The following is an 11342-nucleotide window of genomic DNA, read 5'->3' as shown; positions in this document are numbered from 1 at the left end:
CTCCAAAATATGTCCTATGTCCATTCTTCTCACTCCCTCTGAAATATGTCCTGTGTCCATTCTTCCCACTCCACTCTAGCCCACAGCACCAGTTTCTCCTTTGCTGTCTCTGCAGCAGGCTTCTGTCTGTCTCCCTAACATCAGCCTGCCTGCTTCCAGTCCCTTCTCCTCTTAGCTGCCAGGCTTACCATTCTTTCTGATCATTTGTTAAAGTGGGTAATAGCCTGAATAATATTGTTGAAGGAAATGGCAAATCACTCTAGTGTTCTTGCCTGGAGAATTCCAGGGACGGGGGAGCCTGGTGGGCTGCTGTCTATGGGGTCGCACAGAGTTGGACACAACTGAAGCGACTTAGCAGCAGCAGCAGCAGCAGCCTGAATAATGGCCTCCCAAAGATGTACATATCCTAATTTCTGAAATCTATGAATACGCTGCCTCTCAAGGCAAAGTGTACTTTGCAGATACGAAAGGGTTTTGAGATGGAAGAGAGTATCCTGGATTACCCAGGTGAGCTCAATGTAATCACAAGGACCCTTACAAGAGAGAGGCATGGGATGGTCAGAGTGGGAGGAGACGTGATGATGAAAACAGAAGTCAGAGAGATTTGAAAACATTATACTTCTGGTTTTTAAGACAGAGAAAGAAGCCATGAGCCAGCAAATGCAGGTGTCCTCTAGAATCTAGAAAAGGCAAGGAAACATTCTCCCCTAGAACTTCCAGAAAGAACCAATTAGCTGACACCTTAACTTTAGCCCAGTGACACCCATTTCAAACTTCTTACCTCTAGAACTGGAAGATAATACACCTGTGTTGTTTTAAGCCACTGAATTGGCTTCCCTGGTGGCTCATGGGTAAACAATCTGCCTGCAATGCAGGAGATGTGGGTTTGATCCCTGGGTTGGGAAGATCCCTTGGCAAAGGAAATGGCAACCCACTCCAGCATTCTTGCCTGGAAAATCCCATGGACAGAGGAGCCTGGTTGCTACAGTCCATGGGGTTGCAAAGAGTTAGACACAGCTTAGCAACTGAACAACAAAGCCACTGAATTAGTGGCACTTTGTTGTATCAGCAATAGGAAACTAATATAGTGGGTTTCAAATAGGATTAAGTACATGTATATTTAACCAATGAAAGCTGTTTCATTTTTAAAAAATATTTATTTATTTGGTGGCACCAGGTCTTAGTTGTGTTATGCAGGATCTTCAATCTTCGTTGCGGCACACGGGATCTTTAGTTGTAGCATGCAAACTTGGTTGCGGTTTCCCTGACCAAGGGTCAAACTCACACCCCCTGCATTGGAAGCATGGAGTCGTAGCCACTGGATCACCAGGGAAGTCCCAAAGCTGTTTCATTTGAAACAAAAATGACTGCCCAGGTATCTGAGTGACTCCAGACTAAGCTCTCTGAAAAGACTTCCTCTGGCCAAATCTGAGTTTTAATAGCACAGGCAGTTTGATGGTGTCCTGATTCTGTCATCGTGGTGTGGTCACCAGTCCAGAACCTGACACTGCCCAGGGCATCACCTACTGAGGAAGGCCGTACTTTGCTAACACCACCTCATCAGTCTTCTGTTTAAGTTACCTCCAGGGCTTTCTTTGCCCTTAGGATCAACTGAAATGCCAAATCTTGGCTTCCAAAGCCCAGCTCAGCTAGCTCCTGTCCACCTCCTCATCCCTGTCCCCTGATCGGTGCATCTCCTGGAACACAAGGCATTAGCTCCCACCCCCAGGCTCTTTCGCACAGTATTCCTTTTACTCAAAGTGTAGTTAGTCTCAGCTCCTCCTGCCCCGCTCTGGCCAGTTTCTTTGAAAACATGAGACACATTTTTCTGGGACAGAAGTCCTCTCCTAGGGCAGGATGTGTTCCTGTCCAGAGTGGCTGTCCCTGACTAGCAAGGCAAGTCTGTCCATGGTGAACAGCCCAGGCTAGAGAGACAAAAAGACCTAACTGTGGTTTAAAGAACTTGTACACATGTGTATGGGAAGGTTCCAAGTTCACTTACCTGACTCCTAGAATTGCCAGAAGAGACCCCTGGGCAGTTCACCCCAACCTGGGCTAGACCCACAGCCCATCCTTAATTAGAGTCAATGTATCCCCAGGCTTCCTGGGACTTGTTTCTTGTCCCAGGGCATATCAATGGTTACCTGTTTCAATCCCAGCTTTGCCAGTCACCAGCTGGGTAAATTCCCCAACTTCTCTAAATCCAGTTTGCTCCTATGTGAAGTAGCAGTAACAACAGCTCCTTACTGGATAGGGCCACAACGAGGCCTGAAAATGTGGTCCTGCATATGAAGCACACAGAATGTTCCACTGGAAATGGACACTGATACATATAATCTAGACCCTACTTGTCTTTCTATCAGGAAATGATGCTCTCTGTTTCATTAACTAATGGAATTAAATTTTAATTATCAGATTCACTGGTGGGATGTGGTTAGCCATAGATCTTGTTCTCTGGGTCCATTTTGTCTGAATCACAGTACCCTTTCCAATGGGCCTTGGATGAGTCAGCCCATTTACTTGGCTTGTCCCCATGGCCACAAGCACCTCTTGCCCTGGCAAACATAGAGGCCTTGTGACTGTCACTCTTTCTACCTCCACTGGTGGCTCCCCTCCCCATCAGTCCATTCTCCTGATAGCTTGGGGCTGTCAAAAAAAAAAGAAGAAAGAAAGAAAGAAAAGAAAAAGGGAAGAGGGCCTGCCCTGGTGATCTAGTGGTTAAGAAGACACGGGTTCGATACCTGGTCTGGAAAGATCCCACATCCTGTGGAGCAACAAAGCCTGTGTACCACAACTATTGAGCCTGTGCTCTAGAGCCCATACTCTGCAAACAGAGAAGTCATAGCAACGAGACACCCACACACTGCAACTAGAGTAGCCCCTGCTTGCCGCAACCGGAGAAAGCCCACATGTAACAATGAAGACCCAGCACAGCCAAAAATAAATAAATGAAAGGAAGGAAGGAAGGAAGAAAGGAAGGCGAACTGATTATTTTACTTCTTGCTACCACTCTCAGTGACTCTCCCTGCTTCACAGGAAGCAGTATCTCCATATACCATGAAATTAGAATAAAAACCTCCTCATTCACCACAGCCTCCAAGACCTCCCTTATGCCTCCTGGCTCCTCTCTCCTCAAAGGACCAGATTCCCTCTTATATTAGGGGTCTTTGCATGCGATGTTCTTGCTACCTGGAACACCACCTCCTCCTAGAAAGCTTTCTCCAACCCTCAGAATAGAAGAGGCCATGAGACTCTGCTTTCTAGTGCCTCCTGTCTGTCGTGGCTGCTTGACTGTGTAGTGATCTGATTAGGGGCTGTCCTCCAGCCACATGCGGAGCCCACAAGGTGGGGAACAGTTATCTAGCTCACCATGGCATTCCCTGAGCATGGAGCCTGGAACACAAATGCACTCAATAGATGTTTGTTGTATGAATGAAGGCGGGAACAAACAAATGAAAGGATAGTGTTACTTAACAGGAATTCTTTTGTGAAGCCTTTTGTAAATAATACCTGTTGAATTATTTTTGGTGTAAAAATGGACTTTCCTATACTACTGTCCCTTCATCATAGTAAATCTGTTATTTCCATGTCCCTTGTAAAGATTTTGTTTTTCCCTTCACTACATTGAATACATCTTCCTCCCATTAATTTTCCCTTCTTGAGTAGCTTTTGTGAGCACTTTGTGCTTTAAGAAAGGAGCGCTATTTGGTGTATACAATATTCTCTCAGCTTCCTTGGTAAGAAGACTCTGGCAGCTTTCTCACTGTTGACACTAACTGGTACAGCTTGGAACACGATGTCACCCCTCCAGAACTCTCGCAGACCTAGATAAAACTTATTCTGTGTCTCCAGTCAGGAACAAGGTGTTTGGAAGCAGCACCTTATGCAACAGAGCTGATGCAGGGCCATCCCTCGGAGGCAAATGACATGAAAATGATGGTGTGTGGAGAATGTGCCTACAGTGTCCTAGGAACTAATGATTTTAAAGCTTCTCTGGCAGTAATTCAGTTTTTATTTTATGTTTCTTAGAAAAATGAAGGCTTGTATTTACTATATGTGTTATCTAATATGCAGAAAGGCAGATAGGGAAAGGTATCCTGTGCTGATAAGGACTTCCATGGCAGCTCAGTCAAAGCTGCCCTCTTTGCAACTGGCCACCTGGCCCTGCACGTGCTCCCTGGGAGCAGTTTCGCTCGCTCTTCAGCGTATCTTTTTGTTTCCTCATTTCTATGGGGGAATGGTGCATACATACAAAGTCGTTGACTGTTCTTACTTTATTTCAGAAATGTGCAGGGCTGAGGCACCTGAATTTTTCCTCAAATACTTTAAAGCAAATTATGTGGCGGAACCTCTCATGCCTGCTCCCAGAGGAATTTCCTTTGAGTGCTCCCTCATATCTCAAAAGCTTATGTAACCTGACACAATTATCTAAAAAGCCTTGGAATCCAAAAGAACAGAGATCTGAGCTAGGAATGAAGGTCGGAGCTGGGAAAGACATGTTCTCTCCTGCCTAGGGACTGGGTCATACTTCACTAGGACAATGCTCAATTCAACTTCCAAAGAAAAATCTTAACCCCTTGACCAGGGGTTGTACTTGCTTATTTTTCGGAACAAGGAATCTCTTGACAAGGTGCTCAAGGGGCATTACAAAGCCTTAGACCTGGCTGGCGGTTAAAAATATTTCTATAACCATCTTGAGCAGCTAGTCTTCCCAAGATGAAAGCAAGAGTGGCTTGGACCCATTCCAGAGGATAACTGACTCAAAGATCAACCCATCCTGAGAGTCAGGGTCTCCTGCCAGCAGTTAGTGCTGCAAAGCGGGTGGGGGTCTGGAATCCATATTTTCACCAAGTAGTAGTCCAGGTGATTCTGATTCAAGCCCAGCTCAGTTCCCAACTCAAGAGAGAAGGAGAGGAAGACAAAAACTGTAAGTGCAGACCTAAAATTGGGGCTCCACGAGGAGATGACCCCACTGTGTACCCAAGAGCCCTTGGGCCAAGAAGCTTCTCTTTCTCCTTTTTGTTTTCACTTTTATAAATCCCAGCCCTGCTTGCTATTTGCATGCCAGCGGTGAGGGACCTCCAAAGAGAATAGGCACCACTCATAGGTGGTTGGCTTTTCAAGGAATTTGCTGGAGAAAATTGTAGACAAGGCAGTGAACAAAACTCTTCTCCATCTGGTTTCAGTTTATTAAAAAAAACAACACACATAGGCCTCCTACCAGCAATCAGAAAACAGCCACAGCTCCCCAAGTAGGGTATTAGCCACGAGGGGTGGGACTGAATTATGTATATGCAAATGAATTAAACCAGCCAGCCAACAGCAACTAAGTTTTGTATCTTTTGCAGTTGTTCTGCCAAGAAAAGGCCTGAATCAGGGTGATGGAAGCTGTAAGGAAGCAAGTTTTGGAATTAGTTTTTAACAACTTGCCTTAATTCTACCATTGGGAGACATGTTTCTAATCCAGAGGCAAATTTTATTTATTTATTATTCTTTTATTTTCTTGGAATAGAGAAGGGCTTATTGCAGGGCCAAACAAGGAAAATGGGTGGCTCGTGCTCAAAAACCCTGAACTCCCAGAAGCAAGTTTTAAAAGGTTGATAGTCTTTTGCCTGGGTATTGCCCACTGAATAATGCCAACCTCCTTGGCTGACAGGGGACAGAGCAGAGTGTCTGGATGGCTGAGTAATCACTGAACTTCTTACATATAGAATTGTGGTACCTGCTTCATTCGGATGATGTGAGGATAGTACGTAAAATTAAGTATGAGGAAGTCGAACACAAGGACTGGCAAGCAATAGTAAATGTGGCAGAGGATTAGGAATAACTCAGAGCTGCCCTGCAGGACTCAAGATGACCAGTTTCATCTGGAGTCAGCCAAGCTAGCCCAGTAAATGTTCTCAGCTGGGACTTGCCTTTCCCCTGGGACTGGTCCAGAAAACCCTTGAGAGCAAATTCTCTTAGTGTTTCCCAAGCTCAAGGGCCCTAATCCCCAAATATCTGCCTTCAATCCTGGAAGCAAAGAAGTTCAGGGAGGGTGCTGGACACAGTTTGAAAATACAAGGAATACTTCTGGCTTTCCGCATGTCCCCATTCCTTCTGCCCAGTAAGCGAAGGGCCTGGCTTCCAAGTGCACAGCTAGAGGAGACGGACGGGGCACTCATTCATGCCTGGTGAGTTGACAATCTCCCAGGCATTTGTACCACATGAGTGGTGTGCTGGGGACCACAGGCACCCAGCTGCCTCTGGGCTCAACCCTCGCATGTCCACGAGCACTTCAGGTTCAGTTTGTCCAAAACAGACTGCTGTCCCTCGCAGGGATGCACCAACAAGACGCCCAGCCTCCCCTCGTGCCTTGTCCCCAAACCCATTTCCTAGCCAACCAGGACAGGGTCTTATTTGCTCAAGACCTTTCCCAGCTCTCCTTTGCCCTCAGAATGAAGTCAGAGGTGGTGAAACATTGTTGTTTAGTAGCTAAGTCATGTTCAACTCTTTTGGGACCACATAGACTGTAGCCCACCAGGCTCCTCTCTCTGTCCACGGGATTTCTCAGGCAAGAATACTGGAGTAGGTTGCCATTTCCTTCTCTAGGGGATCTTCCTGACCCATGGATTGACCTTGTATCTCCTGCATTGGCAGGTGGATTCTTTACCACTGAGCCACCAAGGAAGTGCATGGCAAATGTAGCTCTGTGTTAACACAGTTCTCGGTCTTCGAGCTCCGGTATACCTGAGTTTGAATCTTGGGGCTGGTCCAAGATTCAAACTTAGGTGAACCTGAGTTTGAGACCTTGAACAATTTTCTTAGCCCCTGGAAGCCTCAGTTATATTTTATATTCCTTGAATATAAAATAGTAATGATGACACCCACTGCTGCTCCTGCTGCTAAGTCACTTCAGTCGTGTCCGACTCTGTGTGACCCCACAGACGGCAGCCCACCAGGCTCCCCCATCCCTGGGATTCTCCAGGCAAGAACACTGGCGTGGGTTGTCATTTCCTTCTCCAATGCATGAAAGTGAAAAGTGAAAGTAGAGTCGCTCAGTCGTGTCCGACTCTTAGCGACCCCATGGACTGCAGCCTACCAGGCTCCTCTGTCCATGGGATTTTCCAGGCAGGAGTACTGGAGTGGGGTGCCATTGCCTTCTCCAGATGACACCCACTACAAAGGGCTATTGTGAGGCCTCTGCACTGAACCCAAGGCTTGGAACAGAGCAAGAAGTTTGGAGGCCAGTGCATGGAATGAAGACTGAGGATGAGCTGGGAAGGGTGTGGCTGCCAGAACTAGAGAAGATGATGAGACCAGTTTTGGACATGCTGAGTGTAAGGGGCCTATGGGTGTCCAGGGGAGGCATCCAGGGGCAGCTGGACATGTGGGCCTGGAATTAAGTCTTGGCTGGAAAGGAGCGTGGGAGTCACCAACATGCGAGTAGGAAGATGAGCTCATGGTAGGGGAGGGACAGAGCATGAGCCCTCCACAGCCAGAGGTTCACCCACAGGGAAGAGAAGCTTATGAAGGAGGCCGGGAGGGAGAGCCGGACAGGTAGGAGGGAACCCAGTAGCAGTGGCTTTGCAGGTGCCGAAGGGAGAAAGGGCCCAGGGTACAGAGGAGTTAACTGAAAGCAAAGATGTGTCCTTGGTATTTGAGGACTGGACTGTCATTCACTGGTGACCTCTGGCGTGGCCAGGAGCCGGAGCTGACTCAGAGATAGAGTGGGAGAGAGGAGAGTGAAGATGGTGACCAAGACAGTTTTCGAGAAATGCAGCTGAGAAAGGGGGCGGGTGTTGTGGGGAGGAGAGCATGAGAACAATGCTTGGGGAAAGGGATACAGGATTGAGTGAGAGAAGTTCTTTATGGTGGTTCCCAGGGGGAGAGGGCAGAGCCAAACTGGGGTGCATGCTGCCAGAAAGGAGCCAGTGGTTAGTTGTTATAGCCACAGTGCCCAGCACAGGGCCAGGCACACAGTAGGAATGCAATACAAGTTTGCTGTCTTTGAGGACGGGGAGGGATGGGGTGTGGAACTGGGGCAAGGGGGTGGCCATCGGCAGGAAGAGGCTCCCCTCTGCCATGGGTGAGCAGAGAGCAGGGCCTCCTTGGGATTCTGCTGCCTCTGAACCTGACCACAGAGGAAGAAAGGGGTGATAGGCAGCGCTTGGCTCCAGAAACACAGTGTGGTAAGAGAACAGAAAGTGAGCTCTTAGAGACTACCACTTGGCAGGCCCCATCCTGGATTTCTGTTCCTCCCACCCTCACATCCGACAGTCACCTTCACTTTAGCCCCTTCAGAGCCGTGCCCTCCCCAAAGGCCAGAAGGTGGTGCCAGTGAGCTGTTGGACTCAGCTGGAGCCGACTGGAGCCAGACTGCCAGCCCCCAACCCACCTCATGGCCCTCCAGAGCCTGGGGCATGCTGAAGGTTTGGCTCACCAAGTTTCTGATTAAGGAGTTGGGTGGGTGGTGAGGGCAGGGTGAGACTAAGGGAGACTGTGGGTTGAGGGCCTAGAGGTGAGGTGGTTCAGGGGCTCCGCTCCTTCTGGTTGCCCTTCATTCCTCTGCCCCTGCCAACCCTGCCTTATCTGCTGGGGCTCCTGCCCTCTGCTCCTCCTTCTCCCTGGAGGGCCCTGCCAGCCCAGACTCCTGGTTCTGGCAGAGGCTGGTTCTCTGCCCTTGGGCAGGCACAGCCTGGCACCAAGCCTCAGACAGGGCTGGGCCAGCCCCTCCCAGCCATGACTGCCTAAACCACCTTCTTTCTATTTCCAGAATGTCTCCACCTGATGAAAGGTAAGGAGTCAGCTGCTCAGGTGGCCACAGTGGGCTGGAGTATATATCCTGGTAGGAAGGCCTGGCCTAGGAAGTGGGATGAATTTCTGGGAGAGAAGGGTGTTAAATACAAATGTGGCAGATCATCCACGAGACCCAAACCACACAAGACAAATATTTCTGTCTAAGGTGGCGCAGTGTCCCAGAAGCTGAACTGAAAACATGCCCCACCCATCCTAGCATCCTACACTCCACAACCAAAGACAATTCCCTAAATTCCCCTCTAAGCAAGTCTGTCTCCCCAACCCATGCTTCCCAGTGGGTCAGAGCCCTTCATGGTTCCTTCCCAGGAGTGCAGGATCTTGTTTCTCAGACTCTGTCCTCACCGTGCTTTCCAACTTCCACCTCCCTACCCTTTTTTAAAAATTTTACGTATTTTGGCTTCGCTGGGTCTTTGTCGCTGTGCACAGGCTTTCTCTGTTATGGTGAGCAGGGGTCAGTCTTTGTTGCGGTGTGGAGGCTTCTCATTGCAGTGGCTTCTCTTGTTGTGGAGCACAGGCTCTAGAGCGCAGGCTCAGTAATTGCAGCACACATGCTTTGTCCCCCCAGTAGCACGTGGAATCTTTCCAGACCAGGGATCAAACCTGCATCCCCTACAGTGGCAGATGGATTCTCAACCAATGGACCACCAGGGAAGTCCTCCAGCTCCCTGCCCTTTGACTCCTACTCTGGCAAGCTCTGGTACTACCTGTGTGGCCTTAACCTTGAAGGCTGCCTGAGACCACCCCCACCCCCACCCCCCGCCATCCTCTCCTCTACATCCCCTCCACAGTCCCAAGGGACTTAATGGTCTGAAGCTGCAGAAATCACACTCAGACTCTCAGTAGGGTGCTGGGAGGGTGTAGGTCCCACAACCAGAGTCTACAGCTCATATTGGGATGCCAGGTCAAGGTTGCTGTGTCCACCTGTGAGACTAGGCCACAGGTTCAGAACGATAGGAGTCAGCACACTTTGGAAAATGAATGTTTCCGTGAGTTTCCAAAGAATGATGCAGACCAAGGGAGTCACCAAAAACACACACATACACAAATGTACTTACATGCTATATAGGGTAATGGCATGGGGAGAGACATGTCATTTGTGTATGGACAAGCTATGGAGTCCATGGACAGAGTGTACACAAATATAGGCATACACAGGTACACAAGGTCATGTACCCAGGGTCAGACACACACACCCTCCCCAGCCCTGCCTCCCAGGGCCAGGGCTAACTTGTCATCCATACTTAAACAGTAGGAGGAGGAAGAAGTAGAAGCTCAGAAGTGGCTCTGGAAAGGACCTCTTAAGTGGGTCTGTCTCCCTGCTCCTCCTTGAGATGACCCTGGCTCACCAGGGGGCCATACCTGGGTGGCAGAGAAGGCTTCGAGGAGGCATTGCTTTGAAGCCCTGGCACAGAACTTGAGCATCTAAGATAGAGAATGGGCAACATAATTGGGAGGGGTCCATGAGCCCCCCAGGACCTAGTATGGGCATAGATGAGGCACTGGGCAAGGGATCAGAAGAAGCAGAGACCCCCGTACCATGGGCTGACCTACCGGCCTCAGCACAGCGCCTGGCAGTGAGGTGCTGGCACCACTTCCCTGTGCTGGCAGAGCCTGGTATGGATGCCAAGCACAGGGTGCCAGACATGGGGGTGGGCAGAGGGGGGGCCCAAAGGGCCACACACAAACACAGACCTTCATACACACAGGCAGGGAAATGCACCCACACTCACTCACTTTATACCCTGGGGGATCCTGGGAGCAGGGCAGGGATCACCCTGTCTGAGAGGCTGCCCTCACTGACTTCCCCGGGTGTCCCCATTGGCCTGGCTCTTGGGGTCCCTGGGGTTGGAGAGTGGGCTGGAGTTAATGGGAGGCCTAGATGCTTCCTCAGAACCCCCCTCCACACACCCGCGCCCACACACATACACTTGTGTGGCAGGAGGACGGGGCGGGGGGGGGGGGGGCAGGGGGAGGGATTGTGTGGGGGGTAGATTGTGGGGAGGAGGTTTGCTGCAAACCCAGGGCTGGAAAGTGAAAGGAAGTGGGGGGATTGCGGGGCAGAGACTCCCAAGAATCTGGTCTGTTACCCTGCTCCACCCAGCCCCCAGCCCCAAATCGGTCGGTGGCCGCAGGTAGCTTAGGTGTGAGCGTGTGTGTTAGACACCTGCGGCCGCTCAAGGCGTGGCGCGTACGCCCGCGTTGGCCTAGGCTGCCGGGTGAGGGCGGGCTGGTTCCCCGAGGTGTTCTGGCAGGCACGCTGGCCGCGGAGGTGCCGTCAATGTGAGGATGGAGGTTGCGTGTGTCCTCTGGTGTCCCGACCAAGTGTGAGCTGTGCATGTGCTCACCTGGCAGTCGTGGCTCAGCGGACCAGCGCAGGAGTGAGCGCATGCGGGGTACTAGGGCTAGACCTATCGCACCTCTCCTGGGCACGGCCAGCCGCAAGTTGAGCAGTTGAGCAGCAACTTTGGGACTTGGTTCCGGCTTCTTCGAAAGCTGATCTGACCGCGGGGGCGGGGCAGAGGGCGGGAGGTAGAGGTGGGGGC

Source organism: Bos mutus, chromosome 18, assembly GCF_027580195.1.
Source record: "Bos mutus isolate GX-2022 chromosome 18, NWIPB_WYAK_1.1, whole genome shotgun sequence".
Classification (NCBI taxonomy): domain Eukaryota; kingdom Metazoa; phylum Chordata; class Mammalia; order Artiodactyla; family Bovidae; genus Bos; species Bos mutus.
The sequence above is the reverse complement of the archived record's forward strand: the minus strand, read 5'-3'. Positions refer to the sequence as shown.